The 12172-nt window shown below is 49.9% G+C and overlaps 1 protein-coding gene across 5 annotated transcripts in view; it reads right to left on the minus strand.

The window, feature by feature from the left end:
• Nucleotides 1-12172, minus strand: part of AUTS2 (activator of transcription and developmental regulator AUTS2) — a 1107048-nt gene that overhangs the window by 847897 nt on the left and 246979 nt on the right. The gene's annotated exons all lie outside the window — the stretch shown is intronic.

The raw sequence follows: 12172 nt of genomic DNA on the forward strand, positions 1-12172 counted from the left end.
TTAATGGCAAAGTTTATTAAACTGCAGGCAGTCATTCAGAAAAGATCAATAGAGACATGATTACAGAGTAACCAGAGGATTAAACATGAGATTTATCACAAAATTAAACTGAATTAAACGTTCTCTGATGGCACTTGAAATGCCGTCGATACCTTTAACTCACCATCTAGGCTCTCCGTGTTTACCTAACAGGCAGTAGGGATGTCTGATTTGAGAAGACGACTGCTATAGCCACAGAGATTTGCTGAAAGCACTGAGAGTCCCTCCTGAAAATGTTCTCCCATTTTTCAGCAGCAGCGTTTTAGCGTTTTAATTTATCTGTCAGAGCTATCCATGGTTACCTCCGCGGAGTTCTAAGTGCACACCCCATCCCTCCACGCCGGCACACGCCCGTGCCTGCACACGCCGAGCCTGCGCACGAAAGGCACAAATCTTGGGATCTGTCTGCAGACGACGTACTGTCAAGAATTTCCTTCTCTCTCACACAGAAGCATGTGCGGTGACATGGCCCATGGTCCCACTTGGACAGGGAGCAGGAAAATGTCAACCGACTGTACGAAAATCAACCCTTCCTCATCCCGCGAGCATTTCTGGATGCCACCACAAGCTCGGCAAATTGCATTCATGACGGCGAAATCCCCAGCACCGCCCACGAGAGGTGAGCACCAGCTCACCCCAGCGGCCGTGCTTATCCGCCCGTCATCGGCGGAGGAGTCCACACACGGCAGGGCTGTGGAGACCGACATGGGGACCCCAGCGACCGAGAACGGCTCTGCAGGATGCGCACTGCCAAAGCCAGGCCCGCTGTCTGAGCCGGGGAGGGGTGCACACGAGCAGATGGGCGGGAAGGGAAAGCAGGTATGAGGCCAAACCCGAGCCCGTCGCGGAAGCTGTACCTGGGAGGGTGCAGCATTTCAGAGGGAGACGACTTCTCCCTTGTCCGGTTTGTATCGTACTCTGAGCACACCTCGTCCCACAGACGGCACCGGCCCTGCCCCGCCGAGCAAGCAGCGGGCCCTGGAGATTTCGGCAGCAATCACATGCGGGTAGCGTGGGTTGGTCACGAGGTGCGGAGGCTGAGCCCGCCCGGCGATTCCCTCATCCCTGTGTCAGCAAACGGATCGACACCAGAGCGGCCCCTTTGCTTCTCAGCAGTTTCCCAGCCCACAGCAGAGCTCTGGGCAGTCCCCGACCCTTCGCAGCTGCTCAGGGGGCAAGAAAGCCATCCCGCCTGCTGAGAAAGGAACACTGTGCCCCATCCTTAAAAGGGAAGGCTGCTATGAGCTCAGGACATAAAGCCAAAACCTTCTCACATTCAGACTCCTTTTTTTGTTGTTTTTTCTTTAATCTTTTTTTTTTAAGATTTTATTTATTTATTTGACAGAGAGAAATCACAAGCAGGCAGAGAGGCAGGCAGAGAGAGAGGAGGAAGCAGGCTCCCCGCAGAGCAGAGAGCCCATGCGGGGCTCCATCCCAGGACCCTGGGATCACTACCTGAGCCGAAGGCAGAGGCTTTAACCCACTGAGCCACCCAGGCGCCCCTTTTTTTGTTTTTTTTTTTTTAAAGTAGGTTCCACACCCAGTGCGGAGCCCAGCGTGGTGTTTCAACTCACGCCCCTGAGATCCAGACCTGGGCTGAGATCACGAGTCACACACTTCACTGACTGAGCCAGCCGGCTGCCCCCAGACTCCCGTACTGCGGGAGACCCTATCGGTTTTTACAGTCATTTCCTACAACAGAAACTGGGTTTCCAGAGCAGCACTCCACGGCTGTCCACGCTCTTCACGTCCTTCCTCGTGGCTCTGCTCCGCCGGCCCTGACGCGAGCAGGAGCTCCGGTGGTGGGCAGATCCGAGTGCGAGCCCTGGAGGTGCCGCCCTGCGGCTCTGCGACCCCGAGCGCAGGTCCCAGCCACCGCAAGCCTCCATCTCCGCGCGTGGGACACAGGGACAGAGCACGGAGGTTTGACGAAATCCGCAGCAAGCGCCTGGTTATCTGGCAGCAGACAGCAAGTGAATGACGCGCGAGAGCCCCTCTTCCGGACTAACACAGTCCTGCTCTCGGTCATTACAAGGGGAAGCTGTTCGTCATTATAAGAGACTGTATTTGGCACCAGAGGATTGATGGCGGGATCTGTTCTCCATCGACCCTCGAGGCTGTGTTTACAGAGTATCTTCCAGAACACTGAGTCATGGAGTGCGTGTGGCGTTTATAATCCTTCTTTTAATTACCACAACACCCTGAGAGGCCTCAGCATTCTCCTTCCTATAAAATGGGAGCAAACGATGGCACCAAGCTTACAAAGCGGCAACGAGGACTGAATAACGAACGTTATTTCTGGAACAGACTAGGGGTAGTTATCTTATTACTGTGAACTGACCTGACCACCTTGCACTCATGATACGTCCGAAATTTAAAAGACCCCCCCGCCCCATGGAAACCCTTCCTACAGGCAGGCAGAGAGAAGGCCTGAAAAAGCATGCGCCACTGAGGACATCATAAATCTCTTTTCAACTGCTTCACCCCTGCTGGTTTTCCAAATGAGACATCTGTCCGTTTCCGAAAAGAAAACAAATGCATACAAAATAGTAACTAGAGGCAGTCTAATGTGAAAAGATTACCTAGACGGCTTCCTGCCGGAGCCTGACCTTGAAAGAAAGGGGTTTCTTGGACTCTCTTAGGGAATCCTTCCATGTACCCTCCAAAACGTTCCTGCCCAAGGCTTAATGGAACAGGGGGAGATGGAAAAAGAGGGGGGGTGAGCTCTCCTTCCCAGCTGCGCACTGACACGTACCGTACTACTCGGGAGGCAACTTTATATGCTCTTAGTAGTAGATTAATGAATGTAATTACCGAGCATTGTGGCTGTGAATGCTGCAAAAACTGTAATTTATAGAGTGCTGTAAAGTTCTAATGTGTTTTTATGTCCATAAGCTGCTTAACCATAATCTAATGCATTTGTACGAGAACAGCCTAAGTGGCTCTCGGCTGAGCAGTGAACACAAGTGTCGGAACCTCGGCGGTCCCACTCGCACGACTTTATAACCCAACCCCGTGTGGTAAGCATCTGAGGGAAACAGCTGCTGAACGACACAAATCATTCTAGAGACAGTGACAGGGCTCTGCCTCTCACACCGTGAGGAGACTTTCTGGCTGACAAGGGCTGCAGGCCTTAATCACATGCCGCAGGGGCCTGCACACGGCTCGCTGGGCACCTCTTCTCTTCCTGCCGCGCCCACCGCCCTCCCCTCCAGGGTGCTGGTCCTCACCCCTGCCCCCAACAGGTGGGGGCTGGGCAGCAAGGAAGGGCGGTGAGAAGACTTCCGGTTTGGAAAAAGCCTCACCAATTCCAACTTTTCCTCCTTCTCTGGCATCACATTTTCGAGGAAAGGGAGGCAGGGCTCAACCATTCTTCGACACCTAAAGCAAATTATTCTTTGAGACCGCCTCCATCAGGGGTCGGAAGCACCCACAGGATTCCCTGCACAGATGACACCATGTTGAAGAGGACGGCGGTGACGGTGGCCAAGCTGGTCGCTGATGTGTACTCAGAGTTTACCACGCGCCAGAATCGCATGCCCATGAAACGTTTAAAAAGTCAGTAAAATGCTTACAATAGTGTCAGGACCTAAGCAACACTTTGTCCACACTGGCCGTCAGTACAACGATGAGGGAAGACGCCGCAGGGGACCCCAGAACCTGTCTACGTTTTCCACAGACGGGCAGGCACTGGGAGTCCTAAAGGTCCGTAACTGGGAGTTGGGGAGATGCGCTCCGCACTACAATGCGACCAAACTGCAGATAAGGCAGCAGCATCCCAGTACAACCGGACGAGCCCCGCTCCATGCACCCCAAAGCTCTGTGCTGGGTGAACCGTTCTCCCAGAGGGCACGCGCCAAAGGACCTTCAGATGTTAGAGCGAAAAAGAGCCACAGCAGCAGGAGTCCCCACTTTCTCCCCCTCTTTTCGGGAGCAGTGCGATACGGTTATCGGTGAGTAAACGTTCCAGCACAATTAAAAACGTAATCGCTGCAGGAAAACACAAGGCTGGAAAACCTTCAGAGCTCTCCGCTGAGTACAGGAACACAATGGCATTACATCAGCGGCCACGCAGGGACGAAGAGCCAGCTCTGAGACACACACTCAGGATAAATCAGTATCACGGCGAATAAATAATGGATGCTCTTCCTAGTTAAAAATGTCCTGCTCTCCAGCACGCATAGGATGAGATGTGATTTGGATTCAATTAAAGCTCGATGCTGTCCAAGGGAAGAAATTCTGCCTCTCGGGGAGGGCATGTGGCTGCTGCTTTACTCCTTAAGCCAGACTGGTCTCTGGAAGCCTCAAGATCCACCAGGTTCATGGCCACGGCCGAGGCAGGAGCTCCTCGTCTCTCCTCCAGCAGGAGGGTAAAAGAGGACAGAGCTTGAAAGTAAGTAACAGAGAGAGGAAAGTATTTCCTACATCCTGGGAAATTAGCCCTGACCCGAGATGTGAGCACTGGTTTCCGTTCTTTAGTCGCGAAGAAGAGGGGGCCGGGGCAGGGGGTCAATAAACCACTTCCTGGAAAACACCGCCGTGGTCCTAAGAAAGCTGAAGTGGCACGGGGCACAATAAGGCTTTGGGATGGGGCCAGTTCTTTCCCCTTCCCTCCCCCGTCCTGGGCTTCCCCTACAACAAACCACAGTTCTCCAGCGGCCTTCAAGGCTCACTTCCTCCTCTGCAGGCCAGTCATTGAAGGAAAGCTGCCGGCCACAGGAAGTTCCCAGACTTTCACGAGTTCCTCCCCCGATCGCCACCACCCTCCCGGGTGCCCTTCTCACCTCACACTTCCCTGTGGGATGAGGACCTCAACTGCTGGCTCGCATTCTCTCTACCCATACCCCCCGCGCTGCCCTAGATCAGTGCACAACTCTCTGCTCACATCTGGCAAGCACGCGTCTATCTCGTGGCTCCCTGCTGCTCGCACCAAACTGATGGCACCGCCTTGGCCCACGCCCTGCCGTGACTTACCGGTTCTGTCTTGCACATGACCCCCCTCCATCCAGGAGCCTAACAGGTGATGTCTCCCTCCCAGGCACCCTTAGCACTTTCTGTCTACAACCGGTGGTCTGCGAGATGGCCCACCGGGATAAGTCTACACACAAACGTCTATTTCTGGGTGCCGTTCATTTCACTCTTGAATAATTTCTCACGTTACATGTTCTATGATCTATACAACATCCACACCAGCACATACAGCAAACTTTTAAGTGAAGAAAAACATGCACAACTGGGTGCTTACTCAAAGTGGGTTCTCCACAGGAGCATACAATCACGGAAGTTTGGAGACTTCTGGTTTGGACTTCGCAGAGGGAAGCAACAGTTTGCTATCCTTTTTTAAACACTAAAAAAGTCACTCAATGATTAATTGATATAGTAGCTAGACATTACAAATCATCGCCTACACACCCAGGGAAACAGAAAAGGGTGCTCTCTGAGACCAAATTCTTGCATTAGGTAAAGAAATGAATCTTCTGTCTGTAAGAAATAACCACATTCGGTGACTGTCGTTAATAACACTGTGTTGTATATATGAAAGTTGCTAAGACAGTAGACCTTAAAGTTCTTTTTTTAAGTAAATATTTTATTTATTTGAGAGAGGGGGAGAGAGAGGACAAACAGTAGGGAGGGAGGCAGAGGGAGAGAAAGAGAGAAGCAGACTCCCTGATGAGCAGGAAGCCTGTGCATGGCTCGATGGAGGGACCCAGAGATCATGAGCTGAGCTGAAGGCAGACGCTTCAAAGATTGAGCCGCTCAGGCGCCCTAATCTTAAAAGTTTTGATCACCAACCAAAAAACAAGTGAGGGTGTATGCTGATGGATGTTAACTAGACTTTGCAATATATACAAATACCAAATCATTGTGTCGTACACCTGAAGCCAATACAGTATGATATGCCAATTAAACCGCAATTAAAAAAGAAAGAACCACATTAAGAACAAGTGTCAGGGGATCATCTTTCGGTATTAACAACGTCATGAAGACTTCAGGGGGGTCCTGGACCTCTAGGTAACAAGTCCCCAGCCAATTAGCAGCCTCCGTCACACATGTAAGTGTGCTGGGATCTGGCCCACAGATGTCTTTTAACAAAACATCTGGAATTTGCCTATTTGAATAGGATACTGTGTTGAAAGAGAAAAGCATGGGAAGATGTGATAATGCTTGCTCACCGACGCCTGTTTCTCAGGAGATAAAATAAATCCAACTTTATCCTGTCAGAGAAACACCCACAGCCAGACAGGTCGGTGTGAACCACCATTTCACGAGGGAACCTCAGAGTTGCAACTGCCTCATGGATGACGGGCAGAGGCTTACAGAAAAAGAAATTAGACCCTTATTCAATCCCTGCAGTAAAGTTTTTATGCAATTCTCGATCAATCAGGTGGCTTATGCAGTTATTATCACTGCTAGTCCTAGAATATGAATCCCTTGAGGGAGAAGACGGTCTTACATCATCAAATCGCTCACAACACCACATCTGGTCCTTGGTAGACATTCAGTAAAAGTCTGTATAAACACTGAAAAAAAATTTTTTTAAGGTTTTATTTATTTATTTGAGAGAGAGAATGAAAGAGAGAGAACATCAGAAGAGAGAGGGTCCGAAGGAGAAGCAGATTCCCTGCCAAGCAGGGAGCCCGATGTGGGCTCTATCCCAGGACTCCAGGATCATGACCCGAGCCAAACGTCGCTTAACCGACTGAGCCACCCAGGCGCCCATGAAAAAAAAAAAAAAAATTCTTAACCTAAAATTCAGTATTTTGGATCACAACCCCTTCTGTTAATTTGGCACCGATTAAGTGAATTCTTAATTGCAACTGAAAGGCCGAGGGTCAGCCAGCACATATAGTCCAAAAACAACTGTGAAATCAGCAATCATCCAGGTGAACAAGCAGGCATGAATGAGTGGTTACCAATGTGCTCAGACATACCCATGAGAACGTTCAGACTGGTGCAGTGTTCTCTGCTTCCCATACCTGCCGTGGTTTGACGGAGCGAGCACGACGGCCGTGATTACTACAGAGAGACCCATTCCCTTTGCCTTGAGGCCCAAAGGTCTATCTGTCCACCTCTAATGGAAACTACTGATGCTCCCTCTCTCCGTGAGGTTAAACTGGACCAGTGCTTTGCTTCCTACGATGATGCCACGTACGTCTTCAACATTTCCTCTACACACAGTTTAGCGCACCGAACAGGAGATCTGTGTCTCATGGAGACCAGTGAACTGCGTTCATCCCGCAAGTTCTACATAAAAAACGGAAGTGGGACTGGGAAAAATACATCGTTCAGCCCCTCAGGTTTTGTGTTAATAATGTGATGAGGGCAACCACAGTCAATTTAGCAAGAACAACAATAATCACATTAACGTCAAAAATTTAACACTACGTTTGCAAGCCAGATGAAAGAGAAACAGTTTCTCATCTTTGCACAGATCGGAAGGTGACGGAAGTGACCACTCTCTGCAGTAACGCACCGAACTCGGACCGTTCAGATGCACCTGAGAGGAGCTAACTCCTCCCACACAGCGGCGCCTTGCACTGGGTGTCACTGTTCTCTGCCGTGCTTGAGAAAGGCTAACTTAGGATTTCACACGCATGTGTTCACTGGATACACAGTCAAACGCCCAGATCGTCGAGTGTGACAGTATCAAATGGGGACGGCAAGAAGCCATCCAGGAAGGACGAGGGCACAGGAGTGAAGGAGGAACACAAACGCAAAGTCCCGTCATGGGGGATCCGTCTTGAGTCTCTCACCCTCTTCCGGGACTCGTGCCATCTCTAAAGGACAGGGCGGAGCACATGGCTCCCTTGTCTGGAGCTTCCGTGGCTGTCCGCGGATCAATTCCGATTTCCTCAGCCTGGACCCACAAAGCTTTCCGTGGTCTGGGCCGTGCTGTGGCTCTGCCCTCATTTCTTACCACCAACTCCTACCCCTCCTCCCCTCTGCGCGCTTACACTCCAGGCAGACTAAACCACTGCGAGTCCCCAGTTGTGCAACAAGTTTCTCTTAACTCAAGTCTTAGAACTGTAATTTCCTCTGACAACAGTATTATCCCTCCCAGCCCGCTCAAACCCCTGGGCTGGGCTATCTCCGACTTGGCTTTAAGGTCTTCATTATCCCTAACAAAACACTTGCTCCTGCTGTATTGTAATTTCCACTTACGTCTTTCTCTCTTTGAGAGGCTCTGGAGCCCCTGACGCTGGGGCCTAGGTCTTCCTTGCTACACCTCCAGCATCCCGCTAAGGGAATGACAGGTCATAAGTGTCAGTAAACATTACATGAATGCGTAAGTCAACTTTTCCTCCAAGAAAATTATCTACTCCAGAGTCAACCCCGGTACATAAAGTCAGTGGTTCCAGCCACTCCGACACACTCTTCCTCGAAGGTGGAGAGGAGTCACGCAGACCCACGCCATTCCTATACCGTAGGTCCCATTTCTATTCCCTCAGTATTTCTTAGAAATCAACAGATTTTAGCTGAAGAACTATACGCCAATCTCCCCGAGAATCAGGAAGGAGGGCCAGACTAACAGCTCACATTTACTACACGCTTACAACTGCCCAGGGCTGCGCTTGCTTACGTAGATCTCACCGCAGCCCTGGGTATGAGGAACGTTGCTCCTCCCGCCATACAGATGAGGAAACTGAGGGTCCGAGATGTTAAGGCAGTGGTTCTTAATCCTTGCAGAGTTTACTGAAGCTTCTAGAAAGATTAAAAAAAAAAAAAACCCACAAAGCAGGGATCCCCAACCAAAAGCAACTAATCTCAATTAATCCCAATCTCTGGAGGTATTTTTTTTAAAGTTCCTTAAATGTGCCGTCAGGGTTGAGAATCACCAGGTAAGGGGATGTGCCTCAACTTCCCTAGTTTCGATGCTGCAGAAAACCTGAAGTCAGTCAGATTGCAGAGCCAGACGGATGTGCTCAAGCGCTCCAGTCTGTGAAGCGACTTCTCTGAACCTACAAGTCCGAGAACATTTGTTTTTTTCTCTTCAAAGTACGAGCAGGTGATAGCCTCTTGATTAGTAAAAAGAGAGTCTCTTTAGAATATAGAGTCTATCAAGTGCCGCCCTGAATGTGTAAATCAACTTCATGGTTCTCATCTGAGACAGCAAAGAGGGCTCTTCGCTAATTTACCAGCGACTCTCCTAACTGTATCTGCTGCGAGTCCTACTCTCCACCCGTCATTGCGGGGGCTGCGGTGGACCACGGGATGTTAATCCACCACCGTTTAACAGAAAGAGAGCCCATCTCCTCAGGACTCACTAGCAGCCCAGAATTCTGATCCGAGGTCACAGGTCAGAGGAAGAAAAATGAGTTGTATAACTGGGGTGCGGGGAGGATAAAATTTTAAAAGCCTGTTTTAAAGTATTTTCAATATCCCAGTATCCCAAATGCATTAGAACCAAACACAGCAGCCTTTTTGTTCTAATTTCAGTGCTTGGAATAAAACTCAGGCTCGCATTCGGGCATCATATTCGACACTGATATATTAAGGACATATGCAACATGACAAGAAAGGAAGGAGACAGAAGAAACCATTGAAGCAAATTACAGATAAAGGGGCAAAAGGCACAATGGATTGATGTTCTAACCTTTCCTACTTCTGAAACACAGAAAACAAGAGATTACCCATGCTTTCCTCAGTGTGAGAACAGAAAGAGGCTATCGGGATGGGCATCTAAGTCTCCGCCGTGCTTTCTTATCTCCGAAGTCCAGGGCCAGCTTCCTAGGTATGAGACCTGCCCAACCGCCCGGGGCCGTGTACTCAGAAGGACAGGGTACCTGGTTTGAAGATCTATGGTCTCGCCTGTGAGCTTGAGTTTTGTAAGAAAAGTCGGATGAGACGGTGGAACATGTGCGCGAGTAGAGGAAATTACGTGATATTTACATAATGGGCACGTCTGCCATTCTTCGCGGCCCGCGTCCGCACACAGCATTCACGAGGCCAGTGGACACAACGGCGTCCCCACGGGAGTCCCCGAAAAGTCGGGACACAAGTTAGGCTCATTACAGCCATGACAAAGTGAGAGACACAGACGGTCCTGGAGGTCGTCTTCTGTCTGGGAGGCAGAATCTGGCTTAAAACCGAGAAAGGCGGCAATGATGTTCTAAGAACCACGACCTCAAAGAGTTCACACCCTACTCTGGGGGAAAAATATGTGAATGGGAAGATTTATAAAACTAAGGAAGCGGTGTCTCACGTCAAAATTCAACTGTATCTCAAACCAGAGGGCCATGAAAGTACTTCAAGGTGGCAGGGAGACTAGCAAAGACATCAAGGTGCAAAGGGTTCTTCAATAAGACTCAAGAGACTTTTTCCCATCCACATTATCTAATACACCCCAAAACACCCTGCAGATGCTTACTAAAACCTGGTGGAATTATCTCTCTGCCAGCCTTCCATGAGTTCCCCAAAAGTTGTGCAAAATCTCATTTTCCAGGGACTTCTGCTTGCCTAATTCCGAGGAAAAACACATCTTCCGACAGGTCCCGCCCAAGCGTTGACAGCAAACTGCCTGAAGCTCAGGTGTCAACAGCGGCCGATCCGCTTCCTTCGGAAGTGAGTGCGTGGGGGAGTGACTTGCTCGCGGGCGGAACGAGGTCGTCGCGGCATGCACTGCACCAGAGGGAAATACCTCTTCCAGCACCATGCGCAGGTGTGAGGACAACTCTTCATTTTCCAGGCCAGCCGAGGGGAACCCTGGCGCAATCACTCTTCCACTGCCTAATCCCCCTCTCACTTACATTCGGAAGTCAGGCCGGGTAGTGGAAAGAGCAATGGCCCGGAAGGCCTAAGGTCAAGACTGAAGTCCTACTTGATCAGACAACTCATTTCGCCGATCAGAAATTCAAATTGCTCATTTACAAAATAGGGAGAGAACCCAGACTGCTCCCTCATAGGTTATCACGAGCTCCACCGCAGAGGGTACGCACAAGCCTGGTAAAAAGCAAAGTGTGGAACGAACGTCGCAGGATCACTAGTAAGCTTGGGAGTCGCCGCACACGATCTGAGAGAGATTCAGCCTCATGGTCCGCTGCGTGCAGAGAAGCTGGGTAGCAGAGGCCATCCTGCCCCCGATGAGAACGTCAAGACAAATGGAAAAACTGACGGTCTTCACAATCTACGTGTTTGTGTTAAGGAAGAAATTGTGCTGAATAAAAGCACCGTCAAAGGAGCAGGCGCCTGGGTGGCTCAACTGGTGGGTGCCCGGCTCTCGGCTGGGCTCAGGTCATGATCTCAGGGCTGCGGGATGGGGCCCAGCATCAGGCTCCGGGCCCAGCATCAGGCTCCGGGCCCAGCTCGAGTCCACTCAGGATTCTCCCCCTCCCCCTCCCCCAACTGGCACACATGCATTCTCTCTCAAATGAATAAATGAATAAAACTGGTTACAATGTAAATAAAGAATTATTCGACTGAAGAACGTTAACATTCAACATTTGAGACATGCTTTATCATGCATCGTATGCAAAAGCAGATACGGATGTATGGCCTCATCTCAGAAATTAACAGCATCTTCTTAGGAAGCAAAAAGATAAAGCTGAATCCTAGAAAGAAATGAATGAATGATGCCACGAGCCAGGAGAAGCTAAGGGTTAAGCAGTACACAATGTCTATGTGGCCTGTGCACCTGACGCATACTGGTTGACGGTCCGTCCACAGCAAGGGAAACGTTGCGGGTATTTAACACATGATAAACTTCGATTTACTTCTTCTTTTTTTTTTAAAGATTTTATTTACTTATTTGACAGAGATCACAAGTAGGCAGAGAGGCAGGCAGAGAGGAGGAAGCAGGCTCCCCACTGCTCGATCCCAGGACCCTCAGATCATGACCCGAGCCGAAGGCAGAGGCTTAACCCGCTGAGGCCCCCAGGCGCCCCTAGATTTACCTCTTTACAACATTTATGTGTGAAATCTCACTTAAACGCGTGCCTGTTCAGTGGCTATTTACGTCGTCGTCACCTTCGCTGCTGGATCAAACACAGAACGTCCACCTAAATGCAAACTTCAGACACAAATTTCAAGTATTTCCAAAGACTGAACTCATGGGACATACTCAGGCTTAAAAAAACTCTTTATTTATCTAAATTCGAATTTAACCGACATCCTACATTTTCGTTTGCTTATGTTC

The sequence above is a fragment of the Meles meles genome, chromosome 21 (genome assembly GCF_922984935.1).
Source record: "Meles meles chromosome 21, mMelMel3.1 paternal haplotype, whole genome shotgun sequence".
NCBI classification, from domain to species: domain Eukaryota; kingdom Metazoa; phylum Chordata; class Mammalia; order Carnivora; family Mustelidae; genus Meles; species Meles meles.